This window comes from Meleagris gallopavo, chromosome 1 (assembly GCF_905368555.1).
Source record: "Meleagris gallopavo chromosome 1, MGAL_WU_HG_1.1, whole genome shotgun sequence".
NCBI classification, from domain to species: Eukaryota; Metazoa; Chordata; class Aves; order Galliformes; family Phasianidae; genus Meleagris; species Meleagris gallopavo.
In genome coordinates, this window is record NC_139404.1 from 4,789,289 (window position 1) to 4,803,897 (window position 14,609).

The window sequence follows — 14,609 nt, forward strand, 5'->3', positions numbered from 1 at the left end:
TCCGAATGCTTGCAGATGTCACCCCTCAGGAGTGGGCTCGGCCCTTTGGAACCTAAGTGGAGGGAGATATTTTGCTTTGCAGACCTAATGCATGTACCTTAGGATGAGTTGGAGCTTGGACACACCCTGTGTGCTCAGCATTTCCAAACTGGTTTGCTTTCAATGGCTTCCAATGCACAGTATGGAGTCTCGCCCCAGGGCTGCTCCGTGTTGTGGCAGACTTCCTGGTTTTATGCCTCTGGGCTTGAGGCTGTAGCAGGACCAGAGAGGAGGTGTGTGGAAGTGCTCCATTCTCTTAGATAACAACCTTTCCTTATGCATTAGATAGGGAGAGCCTAGGGGCCTAACGCTGCAATTTGGGTTTCTGTTTTGGGGCCAGGCAACAAGAAAAAAATTATCATGTAACTCCTTTCCTTGGATCTACTGTTTAGTTTTCAGTCTGGGAAAACCCTGCTCAGAACCTTACTACACCATGTATTTTATCTCATTTCTGAGGTGCCAAAACTGGAAATAGTTAGCCTTCTTAAAATGAAGAGGAGAGCTTAGAAGGCTTTTCAAACTCTAGTGGATATAGGCAATAATTCCCCAATCTTCAATGGTTTTGAAATCAGCAGGACTTTTGTTACCTAATTAACTGTCTGAAGTCATAGAATCATAGTACAGTTTGAGTTGGAAGGGACCTTAAAGGTCATCTAGTCCAACTCCTCTGCAGTGAATTGGGACACCCACAGCTCAGTCATGAGCTCAGCGCCCCATCCAACCTGACCTTGAAAGTCTCCAGGAGAAGGAAATTCATGATCTCTCTGGGCAATCTGTTTCTGTGCTTCACTACTCTTATTGTAAAAGACTTTTCCCTTATATCCAGCCATGTTTGCAAACTCCACTGGATGCCTGTGTACAGTTGAAGGCAAAAAAGTATAAATATGGCCCTCAGCTATCCTGGGTACCTGTTGGGTGCATTTGGCGGAGTCTCTCAGGTTTACAGGTGCCTTACCCAAAATGTTCCTTGTGTACAGGATTTTGCTAACTTTCAAGCCTGAACCTGATTCTGCACAACGTTTGACACTACCATCTGGGGATCTTGTACAGCCTTGTGGCAAAATCTGTTATGTTGGACTTGTGCTTTGAACAATCTTGCAGTTACCATCCGTAAGGACAGATGGGATTTAAGCTGAGCCTACTTCACTGCACAAATGTGGTCCAGAAGCATAAAGTATGATTTTTTCCCCTTTAGAGATTGTGAAACTGAAACTCTTCAATTATTGATGATGTTAAATCAAATTACCTTTGCTGAGCACTGACTCAAGTGCACACAAACATCTACCATATAAATGTCTATAGCTTTAGGTAGATGTAACTCGATTCAGAACCTCAAGGAACCTCTAGCTAACCTCAGGGTACCTGTGACCTTAGAACACAGTGAACTCCAAGACATATAAATAATTATAGAAACAATAATAGTAGTAATAATAATAGTAATTGCAACTCCCTGAATATAGCTGGACTTATGTGGTAGAAATCATCCTTAATAATGGTATACATTAACAAAATATCTGATAGCAGTGGTTCTCCATGCACTTTCTATAATTGATAGTCACAAAAACCAGAAGGCTGAGATTTTCAAGCCCGCCTGTCAAAAATGGATACCTCACTCTCTATCTTTGTAATTGCAGCTTTTTGGAGTTACCATCCTACGGAAGACTGAGAAGACTTCCGTGGGATCGATGGACTGATGTTATCTCAACCACATTACTTTCTCATGGCTGAAATCCACCTGTGAGTGCCATGAAAGTGTACTAAGGACATTTTAGACAATAGTTTATGGTTTCTGACCTTCTCTTTGAGAAGATGATGCAGCTTTCAGGTGGATGACTTGTACATGGATATGAGCTTTGCAGGTTTTGGTAGGATGATTGGTGTTCCTGGTGTTGCGTAGTAAACATGCTTGCTAAATATTTCTTCAGAAAAAGCTCAGTGCCACAGCCTTCAACTTCATTTGATTAGCTATCTGGCTTCTCTGTATATCTAAAATGCTAATAAATTTATATTTTATATTTTTACCTGCTCATAAGCTCCCTGCATTGTGGCGTGAAAATGGCATTCTGGCATAAACGTGGGAATGAATATTGCTGTGATGTTTACAGTATAGCAGGTAAATCCTACACCTTTGTGTTTCAGCTTTGTACCTTTCACTCTCCCCCCTCTTTCTTTAGGCTTTGCATGGATCCACTCTTTCTGAGCTCTGGGTCCACGTCTCAGCCTCCATTTCTCTGCATCTCTCTGAAGAGAGTAAACTGACTCTAAAGTACAATGGGGCTGACTGCAACAGCAAAACCTGTAAAGAGATTCTCCTTCTCCTCCTCTTGTGAGGGCTTTCCTTGCTCAGTCTATCCCAGGGGCATTGAATGCCTTCTGCCACCTCACTCTTGAGACATTAAGACCTTGAAATTTGAAAGAGGAATGGTGGAGTATGGAGAAAAATGGTCCTGTGTTCTAACCCATGCGGCTTGTGATACGCACATTGTCGGATGATAACAAAGGATTTACATAAGATTTACATTTTTCTTAGGGGACGTTTAGTGGAAAGGGAGCAATCAGTAGCAATGACAGCTGAATCCATTTGGCGGTGAAGGTGCCTCTTTGACAGAAATAACAGGCTTTTTCTTAATCTACAATTTGTCACTGTTTATTCAGCAGGGCAAGCCTTTCAATTGCCCTGCAGCATCCTGTTTGTGATCCCTGAGAAGCAAGGGAGTTGTCTGGTGGAGTTAGAGGGCATTTCTGCCTCTTGCATCAACCTAGAAACCTGAACAGGGCTTTCTAGTGTTCAAGCAATACCTTTGGGCAATAATATAGGTCGAACATGACTTGATCTGTCAAGACTCAGCCAGGGGTATAGTGCAGGAGGAAACAACCAGGCTCCCATCAGCAGTTGGCAGGTTGGGATTGGTGTCCTTGCCTCTCATCACTTGTATTGCCAAGTCAAATGGTGAATTGGATTTGTAGCTTACTATTAGATTTCTTAGATCCTATTTAGCTTCTGATACAAGAACATTTGGCTAGTTATCTCTGTTGCTTCAGGAAGGCAGGTGTGTAGGAATGGGAGGCAGAAGATATCAAATTGATAGCCCCCTGTCAGCTTTAATACAATCCTTCTTGACCCAGCCTCGTGTTTACTCCCCATTCACATTTCACTCATTGGTGTTTGGGATGCCTATTAAGTATACAAATTGCTCAGAGAAATTATGGATGCCCCATCCTTGGACGTGTTCAAGGTCAGGTTGGATGGGACTTTGGGCAACTTGGCCTAGTGGGAGCTGTTCCTGTTTCTTACAGAGGGTTGGAGCTAGATGATCTTTAAAGTCACTTCCTTATCAGATCATTCTGATTCTATGATTTCAGGCTAATATTCTGGCTTCTGTTCTCTGATTCAATTATTAATTCTGCTCCTGTCATTAGTAGTTTATACTACTAATTCAACTTGCAGTTGTAAAGAGTGTTCAGGAATAGCAGTGATTCTGCCTTGGGGTTGGGAATCTATGTGAAACCTCTCATATCTTTCCAGAGCAGTCTGCTGGGCATGACTATGGATCTAATGCTCTATAGTTTTGGATGTCAGTGTCATTCACCTTGAGGCAAATCAACATAAATCACTGCTCTTCTACAAATATTCTCCACTCAAGTCATAAAATCAGTGTAAGAATTAACGACTTCTGCTTAGCTTATGCCATTCCTTGCTCCCCTGTTAGCTTGCTTATATAATCACCTTTCAAGGTATGTCTGGAAGATGCCAAACATTATTCAGGAAAGAGTGTCTAATTAAATCAATATACTCAGTTGTACTTCCACACAGCAGATAATATTTACTCCAAGCAAGTAACCAGCTTCAACATGTTTCAGGCTGGGTGGTCAAGCAAGAAATGCAATATTAAGGTTGGGAAGTCATATGCTTGAAAATCCAGATGGATCTTTGTCCTCCTGTATATCTGCTGGAAAGTTTCTTACTATATGACTGAAGATTCTTTGCCCCAGAGTACAACACTGACTATAGTGTGAGCATTAGTTTAAGTATATTATTAGATACAAATATTTTTTCAAGCTTGATAGGGTTCCTGAGTCTTAATCAGATTTATGTATCAAACTAAGTTTGGAGAAATGATTGTTTCCTATTTCTTTTGTATTTATTCAGTGAAATTAGATAAACTTTCTTCTACTTTCTTCTGAATTAAAACAATTTCTGTGAGGGAGAGGGTAGTATATTTCAGAGAGATATGAACTGAAAATTGCCTTAAGAGCTGAACTTAATTTTACAATAGTAAAACCCACTTGATGTGTATGTACAAAGGATGCTCAGCTGCATGCTTAGTGGAGTATATTGAATAATTGTCAGTGTCTACAGTGGAGTACAGATCTTTGTCTTATCTAATACCTTTGTGAAAATATACATCAGTCACTGTAGCGGATATAGTTGATTGTAGTCAAAATGATTGGCTAGTTAAAATGTGTAACCTCAACTTTGTAAAAAACCTGCATATGATTGAAAATCATCTATAGAATTAGTAGCAATTACCCAATATATTTCATTGCCAGGATCTTTAGCTCAAAGAGGAGGTCTTTAAATCCTCTTCTTTAGAGGTGGTTCCAGATTAGTGACCATATCTCCCATAATAACATATTTACTATAGAAATTTGAAGGTATATACAGAACAAGAAGGAGATTTTCAGGAAAAGAAGACTCTTAATGTTAAGGAAATTGAACGCTCATCTGGAGAGAGATTCTTTCCCTTATGTCACTTCATTTTATTTAATTCTTTAGAGTCCAATGCAGGACTCCCTGGCTTGATTTGCAAATATGCCTAGGCCTCATTGGGACAATCAAATTTAATGGCATCTGTACATCTGGAATGCAGAAAACTTTCTGCAGTGCTAAGGCTTTGAAAAACTCATGCCCTGGATATCTCAAATGAGGCACCTAAAATAAATGGACATTCTTCTTACTCATCTACTTTGACTTCAATCTGTCATTCTCAAGCATACATTTTCTACCACCTTTAGAGGGTACTGGAATACAGATTCAGGTATTGTTACTATTACTACTACTATTATCATCACTGTTTATATTAAAAAACATTATTATTGCTAATATTATTTATAATATTAAGATGATCATTATTGATTACTGACACTAATGCTATGAATAACAGTGTTTGTGGTTTTGCTGTCCAACTTGGGTAGGTTATTCTATGCACAGTCATTGGTAATGATCTCAGTAAGGGACAGGCACAAATGACCTTCTTTCCTTAAAGATGGGATGAATAATCTCTTAGTCACAATCAAGACCAACTGGTAGAGCACTGTGAGTAATGTCTACTGTTTTCTTTCTTTATCCCTTCTTTTCTTCTCCTCTGTTTCTGTTATATCCAAATAAAGAAACAAAAAGATCTAAAGGAGGGAACTCCAAATATTCACAGAGAGGAGTAGAGCCCTGCTCCACATACCAAGGACCACTGTATTGTTTTGTTGGGGCTCCAGAAGGAATTGAGGTCAGGTTAGGCCATTTCATGTGCACATGTGACTTTGGAGTAGCTGTGACACTGAGCAGGGCATCCGCTGAGCTATGCCTGCAGTCAGAGGAGGGACCTAACGGTGACACCCACAGCTTCCTCAGCATCCTCAATGAAACTGGACAAGATGAACACGGAAATACTGAAGTATTTTTAATGATTACTTTTGGTCATAGGCTAAGTTTGCTGGGAAGCACTGTTTCAGCTATCATGCACATTTCAGGTTAAATCTACTGGTAACTTCCCCTGGGAGAGACATTTGTAGAGTAACTTCACCAAATGCTGAAGGAGAAATAACAATACAACACAAATATTTCATCAGAGATTTCTCAATTGCTGGCATTCTTCCTTCAGAAATGGCAAACTCAGCTTCAATTTTTCCTCTTTCCTAGAGAATGCCTGTGCTGCTAATGTATGAAGAAGAGTGAATGTACTCAACCCTTCCAGTCCAAAATGTCTTATTTCATGTGATCATGTCATGAGAACCACAGAGAATGTGCTAAGCATCACCCTCAGGAATTAGTCTATTTACTTTCTACATCAACTAATACTTTAATATTTTTTCAAGGCTGAACTAAATCCAATGGGATGAAGAAAGAGCACCAGGCTCCCATAGGGTGCTCAGGGAGGTAAGTAGGATATTCACCAAGAAGGTAGCTAAATCAGGAAGAAAGTTGGATTTGAGCATGCATTTCCCACCCAGCTGGTGAGTGTCCCAGCTTCTGAGCTGTAGGGTATCCAAGGGCAGCGTGATCCGGGATGGCTCTGGAGCTGTTCCACTTGGCAGGAAATAATTCAGAGTTCACACAGAAAAAAAGGCCAAGGTGAGTCACCAGTCTGCTGATTAGACTGCTCTCCTGGGAGGGAGGCACCTGGATCTCAGATCCAGGTTAGGGCTGTGAAGTGGAACAGCATCAACTGAGAGGGATTGGCAAAACTTAATGCTGCCTGGTTAGGAGGCTCTTCTTGCGTAGGAGGCATGAATTTGAATCCACTTGGAGAGGGGAGAGAGTTTAATTCAGGTCTCCTAAAACTTAAGGAAAGCTCTTATCACTACCTTGTAATTATGGGAATAGGATGGCTCTTCAGACATTGAGTACCAATGTGGATATTTGACATAAGTTTCTTATAAGTGCTGGAAATTCAACATTTGTTTTTTAATCCACTTGGACATTCTGGGAAAAGAATAAACCAACAACCCAACAATTTTAGTCTTCCTTTACGCAAAATAAACAATTATTCACACTCCCCTGACTGTCAATGCCATCCCATACCCTGGAAAGTGCTGAGAGCATACTTGTGTGTGCAGCTGGGTAGATTATCTCTGAGAATGGTTTGGTGGACCAGGAGCCAGTGATAGCCACAGATAAGTCTGATGGGCCTGGAAGAATTTGTGTCTATGAAAAGAGAATGGGGAATTTTATTGTCTTGGCAAAGCCTCCATGTTTTCCTTTTGAATGGATATGCTAATAGTAAGTAGTAGACGTGTAGAGTTTTAGAATTCTCCATTTGAACTAGCCTGAAACTGAGGACAAATCAGTTCAAAACCAAAGAGTTACTTTGAGTTGCTAAGAGAAAACGGCCAAACTTTGTGTCAATCCTATAAAACCTGTAAAGAAGAGTCTTTCTGCCTTTAACAGTCGTGATCTGAAAGATCCTATCTGATCCACCTCTGTCAGCTTGGCATCTTTGCAGTAGTCAGTGGTTGCACAAAACTGGCCAATTTTTCCATATATAGTGTTGCTAAATTAACCTTTCTGGTTTTGTTTTATTACCCCCTCAGAGCAATGATCTCACCCGTCAGTGTTGTGTTGCTCTTCGGGAGTGGCAGGGGTGGAGTGGGGTGGGATGAGCAAAGCCCTAAGCTTTTTCCAGAGTTCCCTGCATATGCAGAACATTTCATTGTCTTCTCTAACACGCCCTCACCTTTCACACAGACTGGAATTTGACACACCAGGTTAGAGAAAGAAAGCGAAAAAAAAAAAAAAAGCACAACACAAGAAAAAACCCAGCAAACAAGATCTTATCATGGAAAATATCCATCCACCCTCCTGATAATAAAAAAGGCCTCAGGTTAGGAAAACAAAAAAATGACTCTAATGAACACTCAAAATTAACATGCAAATACATTCATGGTTCCTGGCACAGATGGAAAGACTGAACGTAGCTGTCTTCTAAAGGCAATATTTACACTTCTTGTAAAAAGAAAAAATTATCCCTATTACTACTGCTCTGCATCATCCTGAGAAGTTTTTCTTCACTGTTGAGGAAAGCTCTGGATACTCTTTCTCCCTCACCCCACCCCATACCCCACATTCATTTCACCAGGTGGCATGACGAAACTCTCCAGATCAAGGCAGGTTTCATCAACAAGGCTTCATGCCATGCCACCCATAATTCTTCCCAGCCTTCTGTGGCTTTCTCTCAGCAAGCAGCACCTCTTGCAAAACCCTCACCAGTGTCTCACACTCCTTCCAAACTTGTGTTCCTGAGCACCAGCAATAGAAATGCATGATTCACTAACAGAGCACACAGACCTTCGCTCCACTCCGTCCAGTTTGTGTCATTGCCTTAATGTTAATTACACATCATAATGTGAGCATTTAATTTCCGTGGTGTTTCAATTAAATTAATCAGGCAATTAAATTAATTAAAATTACAGAAATCACCTGCAGAAGTGCTTGAAACATGGGGGAGGGGAAGGGAGGGGTTGGGAGGGATCTGGGAACGTAGATGGCTGTGTTTTCACAGACCTTCCTTCCGTAGATTAATTTAGGGGATAGACTCTTTCAGAGCAGGTTATTTAAGGATTTAGAAGCTGTTCCAAGGCCCATTGAAACCAATGGAAGCCGTTCGATTGTCACTGATAGGCTTGGGACCAAGCCACTAGCCCCAAGTGCTGAGGATAGAGGCAGTTAAGGGGCAGGTGATGAAAGACCTGATGCTGAGCAGAAATCCATCAACACCTTTGAGAAACAAGGCCAAGGCCTTGAGGTACTAGCTCAGGGTCAGATTTTGGAAGGCCACCAGTTCAAGATGAGAATGATGTTTGTGGAAGTTGGGTGTGTCAGTACTTCCAAGAACCTGAGCTAGGGAGGTATTCTAAGAAATTAACAGGTCTTTAAAGTGTCAAAGGACTTTTAGAACATGGCCAAATGTATCTCATCCTGAGCTCCCAATGACTTAATGTGCACAGTGACAGGGGTCCCAGTTTCATAGTCATGAATTCACCTCTCCTGAAACCTCTGGCAAATTACTTAGCCAGTCTTTAGCAGCTCTCATCCACTAAGCAGTGAATAGTGCATTCAATTGCTTCATAACTGGAAAAGAGTTGGAAGAATTCATGACAACCTGGAAAATAAACCCAGACAGATCCTTTACCTCTTATGCCCTTTTCACCAGGCAAGCGCAGATGTACATTTGCCTTTTAGCAAAGACAATTTTTTTCCTACCATGGAAGGGACAGCTTTTGAACAGCTACTTCCCCCATAGCATTTTACCAGCCACCCTCAGCCCAACCAGTGCCTGTGACTGATAGACAGGTTACTTCCTTCCATGCTTTCCTGGAAAGATTTTGCCTGGCACATTCCTGTCTCAGCAGGTGACTCACCCATTCTTTGCTCCCATTCTTTGACCCACACTTGGGGATGTTTATATTTCAGTCACTGAAGCTCATGCAGGTATCCCGAGCTGCCTTTAAATTAATTTGCTGGACTACCATGGGTAGGACAGCCGTAGTTTCAGGGAATGATGTGTAGGCTGAAAAACCAGGGTATGAAGTGAATACTAATAATTAGGCCGAGCCACGCTGCCCTGAACTGTCCAATGGATCCTCAGCTAAATCTTTTAAAGACCTAACTGGTTTTTTTTTGCATATTAGAATTTCTCCCACACCACTAGATAATCCCATTTAGTTCCATAGGCAATTACTCATTCTTCTTGGTGTCCAAGAGGGAGTAAAACCTTATCTATCACTTCTGCCATGACGCTTGTAAGCTACCTTATTGTTTCCAATTGTTTAGATGATTAACATAACACAACAAATGCTTAAGAATTTTAGTTAGACTGAAGTTCACTGCCAGTCTCAGGTCTGAAAGATATAAGCAAATCAGAACTCATGTGCTTTTCACAGCCCTATCAGCTGATATTTTCTCTTTCTGTAAACTTTACATCTTTTGCATCTTCAGGCCACAACAATATTCACATTATTATTAGTAGCTTTATCACAGTTGTATGCTACACTTTCCATTTATGAAGTCACAGCAAAGTTTTCTCTGATACAGAATATTTTTTCATCTTTTCAGCTTTTGGATATTTGTCTAGATTTTTTATCCTGTATCTCTTTCTCCGATCCTTCCCCCTGCCCCAAAGATAGAGATACAACATATTAGAAAAAGGAAAGACAAAATAGAAAGTGAATGAGAAAAAGATCCCCTCAAAATGGCCAAGAACACAAAATTTTAGAAATTATGAGTTTTAGGAGAAAGGTTGTGTTTTTCTTCTGAACAGCCTGGAATTTTAATTATAAATCTGATGAACTGTCTTTCTTCTCTCCATAATTTTCTATCTAAGTGATGAAAAACCCTTCTCTCCCCTTGCTAATCCTTCTCCATCTGAATCCTTTGACACGACTTCTTGTGTGGCCTTTGGCACGTCACTTCACCTCAGTTTCCTCATCCATAAAATGGCTATTAATTCCTGTGTAGTATCACCCACACAAATTGCCAAGGCTTATGCCTGAACAGAGCTTTGAAGATAAGTGAGGAAAGTTTCAAAAGACCCTAAGAGATTTAGGAGTGAAAGTTTCATTAACTTTCCATCAGATTTGTACTCTTATATCTCCGAGAGCCTTTTGAAAGTCCACAGAACTGCAAGACTTACTAATCACAGTCTTATTCCTTGTTCTCCTCAAGGAAAGAGATTGCTCCAGGCTAGTTTTGGTGGAAGAATTTGTTCCTCAAAAGAAGCAAGGTGAGACTTGGGGCTTCCCTCATTCTTCTCCCTTTCTGTGTATAAGATATGAAATCTCGAATGCATGCTCCAACTACTTCAGGCAAAGTGGTACCTCTCAGACAGTTGGTATTTATATCAGTAGATCTACTTGGTTTATTTTGACTGAAAAAGGGAGGGCAAGGCCATATCAACAGCTTTACTGCTGGATTTGAGATAGTAGCTTTCAGCTGGGAGGCAGTGATCTCATCTGGATGGCGCACAGGCGGTCACCTCTTCACTTAGTACTAGTTCTGGAGAAGAGCTTAACACTGTGTTCTCTTGAAGTGCAGCTGGATGGAGAGGGCCTGCGAATATGTCTGGTTCACCTTGGGATATGCTTGTTGATTCAAGAAGAGTAATGAGGTTTCTTTAACCACAAGAGAATAATCTTATCAACCATTTTTTTCTATTCAATGGAGGTCCAAGGTTTTTTTTTTTTTTTTTTTTTTTGCTAAGAGAATGGCAGAATCAAGGAAAGTTAAAGATGAAAATTGCTAGAGATACACTCTGAATCAATTCCAAATATTTGCCTTTTTGTCTTTCTTTTTTGTTTTATTTTCTTTTATTTTGAGATTGCTACTTTGATTCTCAATTTATAGCCTTTTTCAAAAACTGTACAACTGGAAAAAAAAAAACAATTACCCCCAAAAGTGCTACAGGTAGCATCTGGTTAGTGGCTTTGGTCTGTTCAGCTTCAGTGGCTAAACCACTGTCCTGACATAAACTGGAAATAATGTTGCTTTCCTTATAAAAATGAAAGTAAACTAGTATAAAAAAAAACATATTCATTGGCCATAAATTCAGTATTTTACTTTGATTTTCATTGTATCTATTGATATACTTGGTGCAGCTGAATTTGAGAATGAAGCATGAGTTGAAAGAAGAAACATGGAAGGTTTCATTTACAAAGCTTTGAGACATTGATTTAAAAGATATTTTCTATCTAAACCTGTTTGCTGTATTTCATGCAAATTTGTTAATGATTATGATCATTTCGCTTACAACTACTTTTTACCTAAAATAAGGCTTTCTAAAAAAAAAAAAAGAAAAAGCTGTCCTGAATTTGGAAAATGGATCCTTAAGAGAAAACAGCAAACATTACTATAATGTTAATAAAAGCTAGTTTCCAGCATTGACAGCACAGTGGGAGACACACCTGATATTTTCCACTGATTTCTTCTAATTTGATCTATTCTTTGATTCTGTAATTATCTAAATGTCTGTGTTTAGTACCTTGTCTCTATTACCCCAAGATTTTAATACCTTCTAATTGAATGCATTCATCCTCTAATCCCAATTTTCAAGTTGTCTTCCATTTACAGGAGATGAAGTAAGCATAGAAAGAGGTAATGGTGTAAACTTCTGACTGAGCAGCCAACTGACCCAACAAGACTGAAGTCTGAAATCATCATCACAGTGTAGATTTCCCATTTTCTCTTCGGATGTACCAAGTGGAATAAATATTAAAAGCTGAAGAAACCTCTCTAAAATGTTTATTTGGAAAATTCTGAAAAAAAAAAAAAAGAATGCCTTGTAGGATTTTTACTTTTAATTTTTAGATTTATTTAACTACCATGGAATACAAGGACTTTGACAGTATCCATGCCTACTGACAACCATAACTGAGAAAAACAAGGGACCCTCCAAAAAACAGGAGACTTTAGCTTGTAATGGAACATTCTTGGTATGTTGCAGAGTTTCTTTTCACCTCTGGAGCTGCACACTGAATTCTAATTAGAGCTGTTAATTAGATACATTTTGTTAAAACATGTTTCATCAAAGCTGAAGCATTTTGTAAAAACTGTCTATTTTGTTGACATTTTTCTTGGACAGAACTTTTGAGGTTCAAGGCTCTGGTCAAGGAGGAAATTCAAAGGGAAGCAAAGCCTGGATCTCTGTTACATGAGATAATGGATAACATGAAAGTGTTATTAAAATTCCAGTCTCATTAAAATTTGCCAAAATATTTGAAAAGCTTTTATTTTCCTTTTTTTTTTTTTTTTTTTTCCTTCCCCTCTTCATTGCAGAGGAAATCAAATTTCACAACCTCAAAAAATGTGGTAAAATGGAATTGCTGTCCTGTGGACAATTCCTGTAATAAGGCCAACAAACTTGTTATGCTGAGTTTGGATCCTCCCTGTTAAAGCTCAACAATTCATGTACGCAGCCTTACCACGTGTCCAAGCTGTTTAATGCATTGCTAATAATTATGGGCACATCTTGGTGGTCATATTGAATTCAATGGCAATTTTCCCACAGATGTTATCAAGAAGAGAATTTATCCTTATATGCTTTGATTGTATAACTTAGTTTCTGTTATTCTTTAAGACTCCCCAGTCTGTGCCAGCATGTGAAATTCTGATGAAGTTTTATGTTAGCGGCTGCTGCTAACTGTTCCTAATTATTTGATAGTCATCTGAGGCCTGAATTTCAAAGATGTGGAACTCTTCTTGTTCCAGTTCTAATCAATGGTAATTTGGATACTTTGTCCATCTTTAAAAGAGTCCTTAAAAGGGTATTCCTGATCCCATTGTCTCTAATGGATGCATGTCCGTACATGCAGGGCTAAATGTTCAGCTAAAAAATTAGGTAGAGCTTGTTAAAAACAGACAGAATTATCTTCTTTTTTGAGGAATTCAAGATTTCTCCTTTTCTGGGGAATGGGGGGGAGAGGGAGGTTAATCTCAAATTTAGAAAAAAATAATAAAATCACAGAATTGTTCATAAAGCTAAGTATTTGGATAGGCTTTGTTTAATCCTCATTGAAACATTCTCTTTTGTCTGCATTATTCCAGCCAATATGAGGCAACGACTACCCTGCATTATATTTCCTGATCTCATCACAAGAATAAAAACACAATGAATATTTTGACTTTAGAGGAATGAGACATTTAATAGCTGCACATTGAACTCTCTGGTGTAGCCAATGTATCCCTCCGCAATACCATGATTTGTAGAATCAGTATTTTCTACAGGAAAAATTAGGCTTTCAGTTCCAACCATCTATCATAAGGAGTATCAGGAGAATCATAGAATCATTTGAGTTGGAAGGGACCTTTAAAGATCATCTATTCCAACTCTCATCCAGTGAACAGGAACACCTCCAGCTAGATCAGTATGCTTAGAGCCTGCTCCAGCTTGACCTTGAGTGTCTCCAGGAGTGGGGCATCCACCACCTCTCTGCGAATCTGTTACTGTGCTTTCCTATCGTTATCACAAAAAACTTTTTTCTTATATTGAGTCTCAGTTTCGAAGGCTGAAGTCAAGACATTTTGACCACCGTGAAAAAGAGCACCTCTTGATCCACTGAAGCTCTGCCACTGAGATTGTGGCATTTGAAGGCCTGATTCAAAAGTTAGCCAAAAATAGCAGAAAAGTCATAGAATCATAGAACGGAATGGTTGAAAAGGTCCACAATGATCACTGGATTTCAACCCCCCTGTCATGGGCAGGGTCACCAACCAGCAGACCAGGCTGCCCAGAGCCACATCCAGCCTGGCCTTGAATGCGTCCATGGATGGGCATTCACAACCTCCTTGGCAACCTGTTCCAGTGCATCACCACCCTCTGTGTGAAGAACTTCCTCCTAATATCTAACCTAAACCTCCCCCGTCTCAGTTTAAAACCATTCCCCCTTGTCCTTTCACTATCCATCCTTGTAAAGAGCTGTTTCCCCTCCTGTTTATACGCTCCCTTCAACTACCGGAAGGCCACAATGAGGTCTCCCCAGAGCCTTTTCTTCTCCAAGCTAAACAAGCCCAATTCCCTCAACCTTTCCTCATAGGAGAGGTGCTCTGGTCATCTTAGTGGCCCTCCTCTGGACCTTCTCCAAGAGCTCCACGTCTTTCCTGTGCTGGGGGCCCCAGCCTGGATGTAGTACTGCAGATTGGGCCTCACAAGAGCTGAGCAGAGGGGGACAATCACCTCCCTCTTCCTGCTGGCCACTTCTTTTCTAATGCAGCCCAGAACACAGTTGGTCTTCCGGGCTGCAAGTGCACACTGCATCTCGTCCAGCTTCTTGTCCACCAAGACCCTCAAGTCCTTCTCCGAGGG

General features: G+C 40.1%; 1 long non-coding RNA gene across 1 annotated transcript in view; it reads left to right on the top strand.

Moving 5' to 3' along the window:
* LOC146545187 (uncharacterized) overlaps positions 1–13,008 on the top strand; it is a 94,757-nt gene extending 81,749 nt beyond the window's left edge. Inside the window, exons 2-4 of the long non-coding RNA XR_014880862.1 lie at positions 6,133–6,193; positions 10,478–10,535; positions 11,879–13,008. This is a non-coding gene — a long non-coding RNA (uncharacterized LOC146545187). The remainder of the gene's footprint in view (positions 1–6,132; positions 6,194–10,477; positions 10,536–11,878) is intronic.
* Positions 13,009–14,609: the final 1,601 nt, after the last annotated feature.